This window comes from Macaca thibetana, chromosome 20 (genome assembly GCF_024542745.1).
Source record: "Macaca thibetana thibetana isolate TM-01 chromosome 20, ASM2454274v1, whole genome shotgun sequence".
Taxonomy (NCBI): Eukaryota; Metazoa; Chordata; class Mammalia; order Primates; family Cercopithecidae; genus Macaca; species Macaca thibetana.
This window is the reverse complement of record NC_065597.1, coordinates 7,001,924-7,022,258: the sequence shown is the minus strand read 5'-3', so window position 1 is coordinate 7,022,258 and position 20,335 is coordinate 7,001,924. Positions and strand designations below refer to the sequence as shown.

General features: G+C 36.3%; 1 long non-coding RNA gene across 1 annotated transcript in view; it reads right to left on the bottom strand.

Annotated features, from left to right (window-relative positions):
* The window catches only part of LOC126944970 (uncharacterized), an 82,313-nt gene extending 63,240 nt beyond the window's left edge, over window positions 1-19,073 (bottom strand). Inside the window, exon 1 of the long non-coding RNA XR_007722249.1 lies at window positions 19,029-19,073. This is a non-coding gene — a long non-coding RNA (uncharacterized LOC126944970). The remainder of the gene's footprint in view (window positions 1-19,028) is intronic.
* Between the last annotated feature and the right edge of the window lie 1,262 nt (window positions 19,074-20,335).

Genomic DNA, 20,335 nt, shown 5'->3' with positions numbered 1-20,335 from the left:
GGCTGACACAACTCTCCGGTGAAGGAGGGTCCTATAAATCTCCTTGTGGGCTTTCTTAACACAAATCATTTTGGGTTAAAATTGTTCCAGTAGGATTTAGAGGCAAGAAAAAAGCACATTTCCAACATGACTGTGAAGATGAATTGTTCCAAGCAGAGGGATGTGGTCTCAGATATGCAAAATCATAGTATACAGCCTCCAAACAAAGTATACTACAAAGACAGACCACCAAAAAGCAAACAGAATAGGGGGAGGAATTGTTTTATCTGGAAAGCAGAGAATGTGATGCTAAATAAATAAATAAATAATGTGAAATATGGTAAAAGGAGAAGAGGCCATTACTATATTATGGTAACTATTATCAATGCCAAAGTTGTAAAAAGGGAAGAAACCAGTATTTCAGATAACACAGCTGCTACTTCTGAATTCAACATTTATAGAGTTCTAGATTGTACTCTATAACTCAGAAAAGGCAGTACAACCAATTTTTTGTGCCCTGAAGTTTTTGAAAGGGGATTTACATAACAGATAAAATAGCACCATGAAGACAGTATAAAGTAGTTCTGCATTATTTTTTCTTCCAAATGGCAACATCACCTATATTTTAATAAAAACCCAACATTCAGTGTTTTCTCAACAAAAGCCCAATCACTTTTGAGTCTGATATAGGTTCTCAAGATTCAATACTTTATTGTTGTCAGTGGGTTGATACCTTTCAATTTCTCATTAGTTTTGTGAAATTTAGTTCTGCGTAATTACACAAAAAAAAGTTTTGATTTTTCACATTTCGAAATCTAAAGGTCTGTATTAATTACCAATGGCCAATACACCTCAGCGTTACCAATAGTTTTGAAATCTGTTTAAAGTTTCAAACTAACTTGTTTGCCTTCATTTGACATATTTATCATTGATTTGTATGATTTGCATGTAGAGAAATGATTGTTCAGATTATCATGTATTAAATTTCTTTCTTGTATCAATTATCCAACTTATTCATTTAATTACTTATTCCATTATTTAAATATGTGTTTTCCTAATAAATACTTATTGAGCCTCAATTACATGTCAGGCACTGAAATACAGCGATAACTAAGGTAGGAAAGATAGTTATATTAATGGACATCACATTTAATTGATTCAAGATTTAATTTTGGTTTGTGGGTGCTATTACTAATTTTGTTTCATAGGGAGACTAAATTGTGTCTAATTATCTTGACATCCTTGCAAGGTGGCATTTTCATATCTATTTTATTGGACTGGAAACCACAGGCTAAGATAAGTTCAATGATGTGTATACGTTAAACTGCCAATTTAGTGACTAAGCAATATATGGAACCAAACTCTTTTTGGATGGCTGAAAAAAAAAAATGCACTATCATATCACACTAATCTTAGAATTTTCCAAGGGTGAAAAATGATGACTGAAAGTCTCACAGACTGTAGTATGTAATTATAGCTTAGCTTGGGAACAGAAATACTTGTAGTTCGCTATTGTAGTTTAAAGCTATGACATGGTATTAATAAAGTAATCACTCCATGTTTTATTTAATAAATGATAGCTTTACAAAGTAAAAAAAACCTGACTCTTTTGTGGACACCTCTGAGATTTGTTTTGTCTTTTCCTTCATTCACATGTGAATGTGATGTAACTTTACCACCGCATAATACGTTTGATTTTATTGGTCTAGAATTGAACTCCTGGCCACAGGCCTTTTAAAACTTTCTTTTTTAACACGAGAGCTGAGAAAGCTTTGCTTGAATTGTCCTCTCATAGTTGAAAGTATACAACAGAAAACTTAAAAAATTTTTAGTGATCATACTTCCTAGTATGTGACGCAGTATCTGCAGAGAAAAAAATGTGACTTTAAGAGACAGAAATTAATTTAGTGCCATTCAAGACCTTTATTCCAGCTGTTTTTTGGATGACATTTTCTTGGATTTTGTGAAACCTATATGTAGCATATGTTTTTGATACATCTTATGTGACTTAGCTTTACTTTCACTTGAATCTAAGACAATTCTCACTAATAATAAAGCTGTGTATTAACACACCGAAGTATTATTCTCAGACCTGTCACTTTCTATTTGAGTGAGATTATCCAAGTGATGTCATACTGTCGGTATCTCTTTTTCAATCTGCAAAATCCTTTGTTATAGCTACTACATAGTGATATGATAATTCAATTGGATATTCTACATAAAAGCACTTGATAACCATCCATCATTTGCTTAGGCACATGTAGATAATAGTAAGAAATTAAGCAGTCAAGTATGTGAACACCTTGAATGGCCTCCTATGGTATCATTCATGAGGTGCTTTGAGAGAGTGCATTGCCTTGCCTCTTCAGTTTTTTCTCCTCCCAATCTGTACTTCAGTCATAATAAATTTCTCATAATTCCCTAAACACTTCCTTTTGCCTTTGCACATACTTTTTATTCTTCCCGAAATGTCACTACCTCTCAATCCCATGCTGATTTCAAGATAAAATTTGTGCCCTCTCTGTAAAGCCTTGTGTGGCTTCCTTCCTAAAACCAAGAAGAGATAGTACATTTTCCATACTCTTTGGAAATTACTGTTTTATAGAACACTTTTGTAGAACATAATGCTAATCAATAGTTTACTTCCAACTTTTGTGCCCTTGGTTGGGATCTTTGGAGGTAGGCACCATCTCTTCTCAATCTTTAATTATAAACACACACACACACACGAAGAGAGAAAGAGGCATTAAATGTAGATTCAAAGTGGATTTTGTTTCTTGAATCTTCCTTTTTTTCTTCCCCCAGAACACTCCCTATAATGTTGTGATACTACTGTATTTGTTTTAATTCCCTGGAATATGTTCTTCAGTAAGCGCATTAATATCTCATGAGAATCTATAGCTTTGTTTAACTTTAAAATAACTACGTTCCTGCTGTGGACTGAATCATAATGGGACACTAAAGGACACGCATGCCTCTACTTATCTTTAGGAGATAATTGCTTTCATTTAACTTTGTTACATTTTAGGAATCTCAATTCAGTTTGGTTTATGTACCACGTGAGATCAAAAGGGATTTGTTCCACATTTTTCTCAATAAATGATTATTACTTCTCAGTGAGTAAATAAACTAATCATCATCTGAAATAACTGTGACCACACCCTAATACTACTCACTTTTCCAATAGAAAGGCTTTACTATATCTAGAATCCATGCTAAATAATTTATGAAACAGGAAGATACTGGTATATAATTAATTCCGTAATTTATTGTATTTCATCCTCATACTGTGAGAATTGTATTAATCTAACAGATTAATAATTAGAGCCTTTGTCATGATTGAAATCACATGGCTTTTTCCTTCAAGAAAAAATGAGTGCTGGGTTGGAACATTGGCATTAATTTTCAACAATTCAAAAGAAGAAAAATCCTTTCACTATTCATTAGTTTTTATAGACTCTTAATATCCTCATGTGTCCCTTTCTGACTTACTAGCTTCTACCTGTCTCATGGGTCTAGCGTAACTTCCTTGGCCATTGGTCTAGGTGTGGTACTCTTTGATTCAGCTCCTATGTCCACTTATCTTATAAAAAATAAAACAAAAATTATGCTATAAATATTTTATATGATGGTCTGATTCTAGTCTGTTGAGCTACTACAAACTAGGAATGAATCCTTACATACTTTGTATTCTTACTACTTGGTACAACACATAACATGTTGATTGCATTCAATAAATATTTTTCAGTGAATGAAATAATGTATCTTTAATTTCCAAAGTTACATTCTCAGCCTTGCAATACTTAATCCTACTGCCTTACATGATCCTGTTACAAGGTGTGACCAGAAACATCTCCAGATAAAAAGTGGTTGATTATTTGCTTTACCTAATATCTAGTACCTAGTATCTAGTACCTCATTTCTAGTATCTAATCCTTCAGAGTGGCCCCTATTCTTTCATTCTAATGCCTGGGCCAAAACCAGGCCCATTTAAACACACATGAACTATTTTTCCCCATTAAATCTATCCCAAGTTATTAGCTTTCCTGGTCAGAGCTTATCTAAAGAAGATAGAAATAATCTAACTTCATATTTGTTGAGTTATATGAAAATAAACCAAGACATTACTGTCTTGTCCCTTGTATTTAAAATTCCAATGAGTGTATCTCATCACATTCTGTAACCAAAAACAAATGGAGAAGCATCAAAAAGTACGTCCCTTTTTCAGACCAGCATGGGATGGTTAAGATATAGGGTTTATATAAAAATTACTAGGATTGTTTAAACCTCTGCTATGTGGCAGGTGTTCTGTGCCTTACCATAGAGAATTCTTATAATAGACACATGAGGTAGACAGTATTATCCCACGTTAAATATAAAACCAAAATGGGAATCACTGAAGATAAGTATGTACTCCAAAAGACAAAAAATAACTCTAGAATTTAATCTCTGTTCTTTGTCCCCAAAGCTCAAATCTAGACACTTTGACTAGATTTTATCCACATGGCAACAGCCAAGATAGTTGAATAAAACTGACCAGGGTGATTATTCAAATTACAGGTTCCTGGGTTCCAACTTACTGAATCAATGCCTGAGAGGCCTTAGGAATGTATATTTCTAAGAATTCTTTTCTTGATGATTTTATTGTGTATGCAGGTTTGGTGAATTGAACTGTATTACCGATGTTCTCTAAAATAAAATTACCTTTAGGTTGTCCAAGTCAATGTAATTAATTTAAATTGTTCAACAGGCATTAATGGATAGCAAATATGTGCCATGAATTTGCTCAAGACTTAACAACAAAGTGACTAAAACACAAAAGCCTCTCAAGTTTTCTGTTTCTACTGCTGCTCCCGAGTTTGACCTCTCACAGTGTTCTTTTTCACGTCACTGGCAATTATGCAGTCTTCTTTTTCTTTTCTTAAATACTCTAGAGTCAACCCAACATAGATAGTAATTATAAAAGAACATATGTTTTTCCCTACTTTCTTGAGGTATAACTGACAATTATAAGTTGTACATAGTTAAGACGTATAAATTCACACATCTATCGTCAACTGACTGTTGACAAGAGTGCTAAAAATACTCAACGAAGAAAGGATGGTCACCTCAATAAATGGTGATAGAAAAACGAGATACCCACATGCAGAATAATAAAATTGGAACTTATATCATATGTTTAAAAATCAACTCAAAGACTTAAATGTGAGACCTGAAATCATGTTTACTAGAAAAAAAAAACATAGAAAAATAAAAGCTTCTTGAAATTAGTCTTGAAAATGATCTTTGGATAGGACATTAAAAATATAGGAACATACGTTTTGGAGTCTAATGAGCTCAGCCATAGTTGTCTCCTGTTTTGTCCCAGTGTTTTGAGATGGAGAAGTAGCTTCACCACTTACATCCTCAGTTTTTTCTTCTATAAAATGGGAATCATAATACCTAATTATCAAAGATCTGTCTGGATTCATAATGACATACCCCAAATGCCTAGCAGAGTGCCTCATAAAGCAAGTGTTTCTTAAATAATAAATATTCCTACGAATGGGATCTTCTGTTCTTTTGAGGTAGAGCTGCTGCCTAAACAAGTATACATGCATTGATCTTAATACTTCCAATATGAATTTAAAGATTTGTCTCATTTTGGGAAGAGAGGATTGCAGGCTGTACTGCAGCTCTACAGACCAAGCCTAGGACCCTTGCTTTTGAGGATACAGAGTGGCTTTGTCAGTGTCGTCACTGAAGAGAAAAGAAAATGAACATGCTAGAAATATAAGAACTATCAAAAACAACACATTTTGGAAACTTTCTAGAGCAAGACAGGGCAAAGTATTCTATTTAGTCCTGTATATTAATTATTATGAAAATATCTTAATATAACCCATTGATTAATACCACTGAGACTTAAAACTCTGGGAAATAGTATTTTTCCTGTCTGATTTTAACTTACTCTTCTATAATCCTTATATGAAATTGGGTGAATTACAGCAGCTGAAAAGATAAAGTGGCTGTAAGTTTCTGTAAGGAAAATTGATGACAAAAATTGCCCTGGACGAAAATACCAGTTATAATTACCAACCAACTGGTAAGGAGGAGGAAGTGCTATTCATCTCTAATTCCAACTGTTAATTACCTAAAAATATATGTATTTCTTACTTATATTTTTGGCATATTATGATTTAATCAAAACATGGCCTGTCATGAGTTTAAGAAAAGCACATTCAATTCATGGGGTATTTTTAATAGTGTAATACTTCTGATGGCTAAGTAGCAGGAGCAGGAGACATACAAGAATAATAGAGGAACAGACGATATTTAGTATTGTAAAAATACTAATATCCCAAATTAGGTGCCAGATGACAGAATGCTATACTTACTTCTAACTTATTTTACAATTTACATGATAAAATCTGAGCTGCCTCTTGGCGGGGTAACAAAAGCATTCTGTATGGTTGGGCAGAGTAATTAGAGGTGTGTGGAAGTAATATCTAGCATCCTCAGGTAGAAAATAAACTCCATGCAGGATTGGTCACAAAGGATAGATGTAGGTAAAAAATACTTACAGTGTTGTCTCTACTAAAAAATACAAAAACGTAGCCGGACATGGTGGCGGGCACCTGTAGTCCCAGCTACTCAGGAGGCTGAGGCAGGAGAATGGCGTGAACCTAGGAGGCGGAGCTTGCAGTGAGCGGAGATGGGGCCACTGCATTCCAACCTGGGCAACAGAGAAAGACTCCGTCTCAAAAAAAAAAAAAAAAATATATATATATATATATATATGTAAATATATATATACACACACATATATATTTACATATATATATTTACACATATATATATTTACACAGTGTTAAGACATCTATTACAGCACCCATCCATTGTTATGTGTATAATGTTGGGAGAGATGGCTTTCATCTCTATGTCTCATTTCCTTGTCTGTGAAATGGAGTAATACAAATATGATAATACATTTCAAATAATATTCTCACAGTGTATTATTTATTACTGAGAGTGTATATTGTGTATACTTATTTCATACATAAATCACTGAGTATTCTCAAATTATGTTCATCTGTAGAAGAGGATACAAAAATACAGAGATTAAGGGGCTTGTTCAACCTCATGTAGCCCTCAGTGGTAAAATCTGAATGTGAACCCAGGAAAACAGATACTGATTCCTGCCTTCTTAACTATTACTTCATAGAATCTCATATAGAGTGAATATAAGTAAGAGCAAGTGGCAATTGTAACTACAGTGATTATTACCTAGGAAAGAGGATGAATATTGTTACTGGAGTTAGTAACTGTTTATCATACAAATACAGATTTCACTAAGACATGTAAAACCCATAAACACACAAACACGCACACACTCACATATATATGTATGTGTAATATACACATATACTTCTTTCAGTTAGAAGAGGCATTTGAGTTGAACCATGAATAATATGCACAATTGGAAGTGAAAAAAAAAAGTGTGGTTGTTGGAGGAGAAAAGTAGGTGGGAAAGACGGTTTCCAATCAGTGGGAACATTTGTCAGAAAAAGGTACAGAGTCAGAAAAAGACAGATGAAACTAAAAGAAGGTTGTAAAACGTAGTCTGGCAGATTCTGAAACATTATTATGTTAGGAAGTGTAAGAGATTAGACTTTGCCAGTATTTGACACTGGATACTAAAGTACCAATCAAAACCACTGGAGCTTTATCATTCTATAATTCAACAGTCAACCAAATTTTTAAGTAGTAAAATCATGATGTGATTTAAAATGAAATTTTAAGAAAATAATGATGTAAAAATATAAATAATTTTTTTTCTTTAGCATTACTTGTCTTTCATAATGCTGAATGTCAACTGGAAGGCAAAAAATCCTTTAGTAAGGGAAATCAACTGGTGATTTGATTTCTTCCATTTGTCTCTTATCAAATCATAGAGCTTCATTTTCCATCAGTGACTATCTCTATTGCTCTTAAGTTTTCTCAGTGACAGCACTTCTTCTAGATTTTCCCAGCTTTTTACAGTTTTGAAAAAACATTCCGAATACTGAGTTCTGTGCTCATTGTAACTGTTGAAAATGATCCTATTTTGACCTAATGTGTGGGCAGCTATAAAAAGACAACTTTAAATCTAGCATAGGAAGATGTTCTAGTCGAATGAGTTGTACAGTACTGGGGCTTGGTATTCTGGAGTCAGTCACTCCCTGTGAGCGTAGGCAAGGTCAGATGGGAGCACTTAGATTTCAAACTCCAGTGTGCATTAAGGATCACTTCGGGAAACCTTCTTAAAATTCTTCTGATTCCTTATCCAGTTCCAGAAATGTAGTAAGTGTGCACGAATCCTATAAATATTTAAATTGAACAGGACTCTTAGATGCTTCTGATTCAGATCAGCTTCTACCCTATTGTTAAGAAACAACATCTTTGTTATTCTCTTTATTCTTTTAACACTTAAACTCAGTCACCAAAATGAGCCCTTTGGATCCTGGGCCACATATTCAGAACAAAATGCCACTAGGGTGGGGGAACTGTGTAGTGTGATGGGGGTGATGGTGGTGGTATCTAATTTGAACTACACTGTGCTTTCTTCCTTGCATAGAATTATTTTAAGGTTTAGTCTAATAAGTGTGACCCAGGGCCCCATTATGAAATTTTAAAGGGGCTCTTTCTCCCCAAAACAAGAACTCCTTAAAAAGAATCACTTATGTTAACATGACTCTGAGAGCATGAAAAATTGATTAGACTTTTAGGAAGTTGATCTTTGCTTTACACTCAGAATATATGAAAGATGACAGAGATCTCAGTGGTGCAGTTGAGTGTTGACCAAAAAAAAAAAAAAAGGCCCCAGTCTTGTGCCAGGTTCCCATCCTGCCTCTAGGAGGTTTGTGGAATCAATAATATTCTTCAGTATTGTTCCTTTCAAATTAACAGAAAAGATTATGACAAAGATTATAGGCACTCTGACAGGGATGTGGGCAAGCATTTTGGAAATAATAACAGGACAATGATAAACATTGCTGGTGAAGTGGGCAACAGTTTATTTAAAGTGATTGAAACCAGACAACCTTAGAATCACTATATACCTACCTTTGTCTATTGACACTTACTCTTCATTTGCCTTTGAAAGTGTGCCATTACTTGCCAGTGTAGTATGGTTCTTTTAGTTTTCAAACCCAATCTGGCTAACAATCACACCTAGAAAGCCTTCTCTGCATCAGCCAGAGTAAGACGGTAGAAATTATGTGTTATTTTCTAGCAAGTAGAAGTGTGTTTGGATTTCAGTTGAGTCACAGTGACGTATAATATGGAACATGACATTGTGAGAATTACCTCAATCCTCTAATATTCAGATTCTTTGTCTGTAAAATAGGAGTAATAAAACTATTCTTGTAATATATGCTTATTTTCTTAAAATATCATCCAATATTTGGGAACCTGATTTTTTTTTTCTTTTCCTTCTTTTTTTCTGTGTGTGTGTGTGTGTGTGTGTGTGTGTGTGTGTGTTTCAGAGATGGGATCCTGTTCTGTTGCCTAGGCTGGAGTGCAGTTGTGCAGTTATAGCTCATTGTAATCTCAAAGTCCTGGGCCCAACAGACTCTCCCACCTCAACTTTCCAAGTTGCTGGGACTACAGGCAATGCACTACCATGCCCAGCTAACCTTTCTTTTTTCTTTTTTTGTAGAGATAGGATCTTGCTATGTTGACCAGGCTGGGGAAACAAGTTTTTAAAAATACATCTTCTGTAAGTGCAACCATACAAGAAGTTGTATAAATAAAACATACTATTTCTCCTCCAATACTTAATTGATACCTAACATTCATTCTTTAGTCAGTTTAATAAACATTTATTGAGTACTTTTTATATTTCAGGCATACTGCTAGACTGAGATTCACTTTTAAAGAAACGCATAATATCTTTCCTCTCTCAGAAACATACTTTTAGTAGAAGACAGTGACAACAAACGGGAAAACACCTGAGTAAGATTTTGGAGGAATCTATTATTGTTACCTGTTGATTCACTGGCTTCTGAGAGTAATGCCAGCAAGATGGTGGTGGAACAGGACTTTCCAGAACTTGTCCCTTCACAGACACATCAGTTTGAAAAACTGTTCATGCACATAATACATTCGCGAGAGCAAAGGAATCTGTATGAGACATTACAGCAGCTGGGTTTAACACAGAACTAAGAGAAGACCTAATAAAGTAAGTACAAAGGAGTGTTTTAAATTACCGACATCACCCCTTCTCAAATGTGGGCAGCACAACCTAGAGAAAAATATCCTCTGTTTGGGGGAAAGAGAAGAAAATGAGCATTAAAGTTTGCTGAGAATTCCAGCATCATGCCTGCCCCCGTGAAACTTGATGCCATTTCAGTGTCCATGGCCCCAAGCTACAGTTTGGTCCCCACAGACTCAGGCTCCAGGCTGGCTACAATTCCAGGTCAGTCCTGTAACCCAGGACTCCATGCTGGCACCCATAAATCTAACCTCCAGCCTGCCCCTAGCAGGCCCCCACAGACTCAGGACCCAGGACCCAGGACCTTCCACGGCTCTAGACCAGCTCCAGTGCCAGGTTAGCCCCAGCAACCCCAGGCTTCAAGTCTGCCCCAGTGCCAGGACAGCCCCCTTCAGTACTAAGCTCTAGACCTGGGTTCCAAATTCACAAATCTCCAGGCTGGCCCTAGTGGCCCCAGCTGCCCCTGGCTGCAGAATGGTCACCTGCGTCAGACTCCAGGCTGGCCCTCAGGGATCCAGCCTCTAAGTTGGTAACACTGTCAGACCAGCTTTAGTAACCCTAGGCTCCAGGTCTGCCCTAAGCCCAGATCATCCCAGAACTTCCAGCATATCTGGGATCCAGGTCAGTTCCAGTAGAGATACTGGCACTAGCCTGGCCCCAAAAGACCCAGTCTCCAGGCCAGTCACTGTGGACGCTGAACAAAGATCCACACCCATGGATCCAGCCTCTTGACCCCAAAACACCGACTTACACCCATGAATCCAGCCACTGGGGCTTCAGAACACAGACCTATACTCTTGTATCCAGACTGGCCCTGTGGCTCCATGGTCCAAGCCAGAGTGCAGGACCTAGTGTCTAGTCCAGAACCCACTGATCCAGCCTTCAGACCAGTTTCCAAAGACAAAGGTTTCAGTAGAATCAGGATCCAAAGCCACTCTAGTTTCCAGGTAAGTCTCTGCAGCCCCAAGCTCCAGGCCAGCCCCTGTGGGCCTGGGCCCCATACCAGCTCCTGTGGACTCATGCTTCAGTACCACCCTGTGGACCCAGTCAACAGGCTGACCCAAGTAGATCCCAGTGCCAGGCCAGCCCCCAATGGACCCAAACACAAGGCTAGCCACTGTGGTCACAGGTGCCAAGCCCGCCCACCTGCACCCACCAGGTACCAGATCAGCCAGCCTGAAGACTATCAGTAAGCCTACAGGCAATCTCTCTGATGGTCCATCTATAATCCCTAGATAGGCTGAATGATGATGGGCTTTTCCTGCCAACGCCAGTCTGTAAAGACTGATATAAATGCCTACTTCTCCAAATGTATAGATGCAAATGCATATTCAGAAGGATCATGAATAACCAGAAAACAGAACATCACCAAAGGAACAAAAGAAAGCAGTAGTAATCCTAAAGAAATTAAACTACAGACTGCCTGACAAATAATTTAAAATAACCATTTTAAAGAAACTCAGTAAGCTACAAGAGAATACAGATAGACAACTAAACAATATCAGAAAATAATACACAAACAAAAATTAGAAGTTCAACTAAGAGATAGATGTCATAAAAAGAACCAGATAGAAATTCTGCAGCTGAAGAACATAATTATTGCACTAAAAATTACCTAATCACCCGTCTCTACTAAAAATACAAAAAAAAAAAAAAAAAAAAAAAAAGCCCGACTTGGTGGTGGGTGCCTGTAGTCCCAGCTACTCGGGAGGCTGAGGCAGGAGAATGGCGTGAACCCAGGAGGCAGAGCTTGCAGTGAGCTGAGATCACGCCACTGCACTCCAGCCTGGGCGACAGAGTGAGACGCCGTCTCAAAAAAAAAAAAAAAAAAAAAAATGAAAACAGTGAAGAAAGCCTAGATGACTTATGGGAAACCATCAAGCAAACCAAAATATGCATTATAGAAATATCCGAAATAGCAGAGAAAAAAAAGAAATAAAACAAATATCAAAAGATAATTTTTAAAAAATGAAAGAAACTGCAAATCCGGAGAGGAAAATGAACATCCAAATCTAGGAAGCACAAACAACTCCAAAGATATTTAATTAAAAATATACAAATAAAACTAAAGACTATCTGGTTTCTTTTTTTAAAAATTTAGGCCGGGCACAGTGGCTCACGCCTGTAGTTCCAACACTTTGGGAGGTTGTGGCAGGCGAATCACAAGGTCAGGAAATTGAGACCATCCTAGCCAACATGGCGAAACCCAGTCTTTACTAAAAATACAAAAATTAACCAGGTGTGGTGGTATGTGCCTGTAATCCAAGCTACTCAGGAGGCTGAGCAGGAGAATCACTTGAACCAGGGAGTTGGAGATTGCAGTGAGCCGAGATCAAGCCACTGCACTCCAGCCTGAACAATAGAGCAAGACTCTGTCTCAAAACAAAAAAACAAAACAAAACAAAAATAAACACAAAACAGAAAAGACCAGGCACGGTGGCTCACGCCTCTAATCCCAGCACTTTGGGAGGCCGAGGTGGGTGGATCACAAGGTCAGGAGTTTGAGACCAGCCTGGCCAACATGGTGTAACCCCGTCTCTACTAAAAATACAAAAAATTAGCCAGGCATCGTGGTGCATGCCTGTAATCCCAGCTACTCAGGAGGCTGAGGCAGGAGAATCGCTTGAACCCAGGAGGTGGAGGTTGCAGTGAGCAGAGCCAAGATTGCACTACTGCCTACTGCACTCCGGCCTGGGTGACAGAGCAAGACTCCGTTTCAAAAAAAAAAAAAAAAAAATTAAAAGGACTGTGTTGAAGTAAAAATACTGTTTTAGCTGTATGCTTGTGATCCTCTCATCCACACCTATTCACTTTGCAAACAAAATCCCAAGATGGACTGTGGTCCTGCTATTTAAGGGCTTTAAAGATTCTCCTCGGTCTTTTGTAAGTAACAGACCACTTCTTTGGAATAGCTGACTAGCTATTGATAGAGAAAGGAGATACCATACCAAATCATGAGTTAGGAGACAATCATATTCTTGTTTTAACAGATAGCTGCTGTGCAGTTCCAAAGAACTTAAAGGCACATGCACACACATATTTGTATATGTATATTCATATATGTATATTCATATTCACAATTATGTTTCTATGATTACAAACCAAAGCACTGTTTAATCAAGGATTATCTTCAAAAATGACCTTTAAGAATGAAGTATAGAGAAGAGACTGTAACAACTACTTCTGAAACAGGCCGCCTCTCTTCTAGCCACACTTAGCTCAATATATATAATGGTCTCATGTCGATTATCTCCTGTTTGCCTTTCGTGTGCAATTTTTTCATTCTCTATACTGCTCTCTGTAACAAAGGCTTGACCTGTATAAAGTCCATCAATGAGCTTTCATGTTTCTGTGTTAGGGCCATGTTAGGACAATAGGAAGCCCTGGCAGGAGATTGGGAAGAGAAAAGAAACAGAAGTTGATGTATTTGGGTCTCTAATTTCCTTCTTGCTTTTCATTATGGGCTTGCTGTGCTCTCCACCAAAGGCTATTATTGTTTTTCTCTTTTTTCAAAGTGTATTTTTTTTTTAACATAACACTATTTAAATTACCATTTGCTACCCTTTTGTAACACAGGACAAGAAGTAGTAACAGCTCTTTTAGCATTAGCCCAATGTTTATGCATCATTCACAATGCAATGCAATAGTAAATTACCCTACTATTCACTCTTCAAAACATTGTCCCTGTTTAAGTAAACTTTCCTCAAAGTATCCTAATGTGAGTATATCTTGGATCCATTAAGTGAGGCAGAATGTGTGTAAGAGAAAGTGTGTTGAAATTAGAAATTTAGGATTTGAATCATGGCTTTTAGTGTGTGTGAACTAAGGCAAAGTACCTGGACTCTGAGTTTTAAATCTCCTATGCAAAACAAGGATATTAATGTTTCAACTGCAGCATCAAAATATGAGCCAAAGTTATTGTATGTGCAAACAACTTACGTGGGGCCTGAAAACCAGTCAACATACACAGTAGTGTTAGTATGTATAGCAATATTTGTAGTCCTTATATGGCATATATCCCTGATTTCACACATTTTATAACATTAAACCAGTGACTGTTCTCAATTTACCTTTTACCCTTGTAATTCTAATGTGGGGTATGTTGACAATTCTATAAATAAGGGGGTATGTAAACACCTAACACCCTAGAGCAACTGATTATGAAGATCTACTATTTATCAGAAACATTTTTACAGCTTTTTTTCAAAATGTAAATTAATTAACACTTCAAACATATTTAAATGCCTCTTAAGCTGAAAAAGAAATACTAAAGTCTTCAATTGAAGACTGACTAATTGCCCTGGGAAGACAACTGTCACCAGTAGGGAAGCATCTGTCTATCTTGTAAAATATTAAAAAGCCAAGACTTCCTGTTAAAAATGTAATTAGTTTCAATATTGCAAGCTTTAAACTTTGTTAATACAAAACGTTGAAGTTTTTTCTTACAGATAATGTATTGATAAATCAGAGTAACACAATTATTCGGGTATGGCAATTCTGTGGCCTAGTTTACCAGCACGAGCAGTTTCTAATTATATCAAAAGGAAGGAGCCCAGTAAAGGAATTTGTTCAACTCCCAAAGAAATTCAGACCAATGTTCTCATTCTTCTCCAACTAGTAGATCCATATATAATAAGATTATATTTTTTCTAAATTTAGGTGATTTTAGGTCGTTTTGTGTCATGAAAATGTGGATATAAATTGTTGCAAAATCATTTAGAGTGCAACTATTGATAAAAATAGTACTTCTTGAGTGCCTCCTCTGTGTCTGGAGCTAGAATGAGCTGCTTTACATGGATGACCTAATTGAATACTTGAAACTGTTTGAGAGAGTATTAATTCTAAATAAGAATTCTAACTCAAGCATCAATTCTAAATGAGGATTCTAACTCAGGCAATTTTACACCAGACCAGTGGTCTTAACCATAAAGCTAGAAAGGTATACCTACTTTTGTTAATTATATTCCCATCTTGTGCCAAGATAAGATAGTTGACTTTCTATTTTCAAATGAATTGTATGACCTGGTTTCATTTTGTTTTTCACACTTAGCTTCCAGAAATATCAGCTATCTGTATTTTTCAACATCCAATGAAATACTTCCTCAATCTAATGCCCCTCACTATTAAGGCTCCCTATCACTTCGGTTGCATTGCGTGATGTTCTTAATGCTTGCCTGGTTCTGGCTAAATGAAGATGCTTATGGCATTCAGTCCTGATTGTTTTTGTGATTACCTTCTATCTTTCTGCATAAAATGCATCCATTCAATACTGATGATTTTTGGACAACTATCTGCCTACCACTCCTTCAACATTTGAGCTGTGTTATATATACTGCCCAGAATGCTTTTGGCTAACACAGTCAGTCTCAGAGAGTATTAGTCACTGCTTCCGTGGCCACCATCCTCATTGCCCAACACCTCACAGTCTTCCATGCAATTCCCCACTCTTCCCATCTTTGTCAGTGCTTGTTATTTTGTCCAGGACTCCCACCATTCATGGAAATGCCACAAACCCAACCCATTCCCTTTCTCTGGAACGTCATCTCTTATCAAGGTTGAGCAACTCTCACTTTAAATGAAAAGTCAGAATTTATTAATATATTTTCAGTGGAGAAACATCCGTTTAAATTATTTTCTGAGCTAGCCTTGAATTATAAAGCCCTTGGGGTGTCCTCTTTAAGCTGATTCCTGAAATGCAAAAAAGTCGCTAAGTCTCCAAGGGTGGGGTGGTCTGTATAATAAAGAGAGCTCAGATCTCAAATCACAGAAGTAGTAGAGGAAAAATAAAAGGGGAGAGTGGCGAAGAAAGTAGGGTAGGATTGATGTGGAGTTTAAACACTAATTCTTTAAATAATGTATGGCTTTGAAAGGATGATTTATTCCTTCCCCTAACAATTGATTCACTCTCCTGAGTGAAAAAGGCATGAATTTGTAGCTGACTTTAATCAAGTCTTGATATAACTGAGAGATTTTACATCAGAGACGTGCAAACAACTTACATTTGAATATTAGGGCTCTAATTCAAAAAAACTCAATTACTTATTCCACTATACTGCTTAAGTCTTCTCTTTCTCTGTCTCTCTATCAATAATTTCTATCACATCTTATGTCCTCCTTTTGCTTTGTAGTAAAAATTACCTTCACGTTCCCTATTCATCTCTGTTTACCTTTGTATACACAGACATTGATTATTGTGCTTTATTAAAAAACAGAAACTTTATTCTAGGTCTACCAAATGAAGACACAAATCTAGGTACAGAACATTTAGAAACAGCTTGATAATCGCATACGTCTTCTTCCTCCTTTCTTGGCTGGTGTCTCATAATGAGAAAAAAAATTTCATCATTATAATGAATTATATTATTTAGGCTTTATAATACAAAAATAAGAAATTTTAAATTTAAGTTTCTTTTCCAACTACCCTTAACATCATTTTCATATAACTACAGGTTAGATATTGTTATCCAAATATTACAAACATGAAAAAGAGAGATTGATTTGCTCAAATCTTACATCTAATAATGTTCAGAAGCTGGGGTTGGAACCCAGACAGTTCCATTTCTATCTATTTTTACTATATGACATGTTTCCAATCCACAAAAATAATATTCAACATGAACGATGCAGAAAAAAGTAATTTTCAGAAGCATCTTAAAACTGGTAAATATTGGTATTAGTTTCTAGCATGTCATGCAGAATGAAGTTGGAAATGGTCAGAGGTAATTTGCGCACAGATATTACTCTTTCCCTAACTGCATTAGAGTTTCTGAATCATGATCAGAAAATATTTTAGAAGTTCTTGAACTTTGGAATGATACTAGTATTCAAATTATGTCTCAAATTGTATGAGGTTTATAATTTTGAGCAAATAACTTCTTAGAGAGCTCCAGTTTCTCCCTCTAATAGATACAGATAACACCTGTCCTATAGTACTTTTAAATTTAATTTTTTTTAGCTGAAACCTATTCATTCTGCCATGAGGAAACCACAGTAGTTCTTCAACAACCTTCTTCATATCCCCCACCTCTCCTCTAAACATCCCCCACTTTTTTTTTTTTTTTTTTTTTTTTTTTTTGACTCTTGCCTTTAGTCCTCGCCCACATCCTTCATACTACTGGACAAAGAGATGAGGGAGTCTTCTCAGTACCCTTTACAACTGCTTCCTAGCAATTACCCTGCCTTCTCTCTCAAAGCTCCCAGAATTAAATGCTATATTATTATGCCAAGATGCACTCTAACGCTTTTGTGGTAGCCGAGTTCAGATTATCAGACATTCCTCTTTATTGCTTAATGGCATTAATGACTTACTTTCTCTCTCTCAAACACAGCTACTTTCAAAACTCTTAATGATTGTAACGTCTGTGTAGATAATCCCTTCAAGACTCTAGCCTCTCAGTTTCTCTAATTCTCTTCCATTAATCTTGTCTTCTGCCTTACGTCAGTCCCTCTACACTCCTAGCTCAGGTTTGATATTATTAAACGTTGCATCCTCTCCTTAACAGAAATGTTAAGCAGTTCAACCTCCTACCATTCTAGTTCACTTCTCAAATATGCCAACTTTAAATATTCTTCAAACCACCTAGACTTTTAATACTTTGGCACTATTACCCTTTAGTTATTTCTCATTACCCCTCATATTCCCTCTTCACTTCTTTCTGACCTTAGATTCCATGGCCAAACATTATACCATCAACTCCTTTCTTTCTTTCTCCCCTTTTAATATTCCTCTGCCAAGCTCCAATATTGGGTAACATCATCTTTATTCTTGCTGCTTAATAAAAATATAGGGAGTGAGGAGGCAAACAAAACTGCCTAGTGGTCTCACTTTAAAATTTACCATGCTAACGACAAGACAGACGTCAGTTTCACCAGACAGTCCTATTCTATTTTCTAGTTCATTGTTTTCTTCTATTTCCTACTAAACGCCCATTTTGCCTTTCTTGAACTTGAGTATGTCCTATCTCATCTTACTCTAAGCTCATGCTCTTGTCTTCTAGTTCACTAAGAAAAAAGGAAGCAGTCAGGAAATGATGTCTATAAGCTTCAATTACTTTATCTCTCTAGAAACCACGTCCATACCACTATACTCAATCTTCCCTGCTATCACTTTGGATGAATTATCTGGACTCTTAGCTGATGCCATTTTCTCTACCTTTGTACTGCTCTCCATAACCTGCAGCCTACTCAACGCATCTCTTTAGGAATGTCTCATCTCTTTACCCTGTTATAAAATTTTCCCTACAAAACTTTATAGCTGTCAGCATAGAAACATGGTGTTATTTCTTGCATCTAAATCCATATTAAATATATCACCCACCAATGATCACTTTATCCCTATATTCTACTTTATAGCAGCAATATGCTCTGGCACTCGCTTCATTAAAACTCTTGTATTCACCTTCATCTCAATCCATCAACACTGCTTTTGGCAAAGTCTCCAACAGTCTCAGAATGGCCTAACACAATGATCAACTCTTAATTCTCATTTTGCTCGACCTATCAGATTTATTTGACATAGTTCATCAGATCTTCTCCAATTATCCTCTAGGACATGGGCTCTCTCAGGTCTCCTCTTCCCTCACTGGCTTCTCCCTTCACCATCTCCTCTGCTGTTTCTTTCATCTAATCAAAGTAGAAATAACAGCTTTTATTCTCTCCTTACACACACTCCACAGGGCCTAGGGTCCGATCTCATCAACTATGTTAGCTTTAAATACTATCTGCATTGAGTATCTGTCTAGTTCCCTGTTTGAATGTGGTCCCTGATCATAAAATATATATAGATATATATATACACACACACACAACTGCTTACCTCTGTGGAAAGCTGAATATCTGACTTCTCATCCTCTCAAATCCCATTCCTTCCTAGATCTATTTCAGTAAATAACAATTTCACTCTCAATTTCTTTGCCATAAATGGTGACCACATTTTCTCATAATACACTCTGTCTTCTAAATGTTTTTCCGTTCTCCTGTTTTTGCTCAGTATTACCCAGTCTATTTTTACCCTAAAGCAAGAATTATCTTTTAGAAACATAAATCAGTTAATTTCTCTGCACAAAGTCTTCCAGTGGCTTCCTGTCTTACTTAGGTTGGATGATTGGTTATGATTGCCTGCAAGAGTCTAATCTCCACCTACATTTTGACCTTATTTTCTAGAACTCTCTTCTTTGTTCATTTACTCTAGTCACACTGGATTCTTGCTATTTCCCCAAAACAGAAGCATTTAATCCTACGGGGTATTCTCTAGATTTATTTGTTTATTCGAATATAATCTATGTCCCTGTTTATAACTAGACTATAAGCTTTACAAGGGGTAAGGTAAAAACTGCGATGTTCTCTGCTGCATCTCTAGAACCTTAGAAAAATGTCTACTTCATTGGTCCAATGAGGAAAAATGTGAATAAATTATTCAATTCTAAAATTAAATATAATATACATGCAATTTTCAGTAAACCTCCTTTTTTTTTTTTTTTTTTTTTTTTTGGCTTCCAAGGAAAAGTATCCAGCTACCTTCTGGACATAGAAAACCTGAGAATGCTAGCTTAAATAATTCTTCAGAAAAGTTATATTCACTTTCTCTAGTTCATATTAACAGTATTTCTTTCTATATATATGTATATATACATATATTTAAAATTTTTACACACAGACACTTCTACCATGTAATGTATCTCTCCATATATATAACTTATAAAAACACAGATTATCTATCTATGCAGAATATAATTTTCTAGACCTCTCAAAAAATTAAACAGATATTTGAAATGTGTTAAACTAGTTGTTCTCATAAATTTGTTTTGTGGGAAATTGTGCTATGCCCTTGGTCCAATTCAGAACTTTTTAGGTTATCTGACAAGGATATCTCATTGTTTCTTAATTTAACCCATTCATTTTTACTTCTCATCGAATTCTTCTAAGTTCTTTCCACATTCACTTTCTAGGCTATCCCAACCAACTTATAGAAATCAGCAGTTATCTGTCATCTTATTGACATATGAAGGACATTTCTACACCTACTTTCTAGTTATTGCTGCTCTGCAAAGGCAAGGGTGGATGTAGGTCTTGCCATGGGGAGGTGAAATGACAAATTGTTTTCCTATAGAGAGTGGTAGGAGT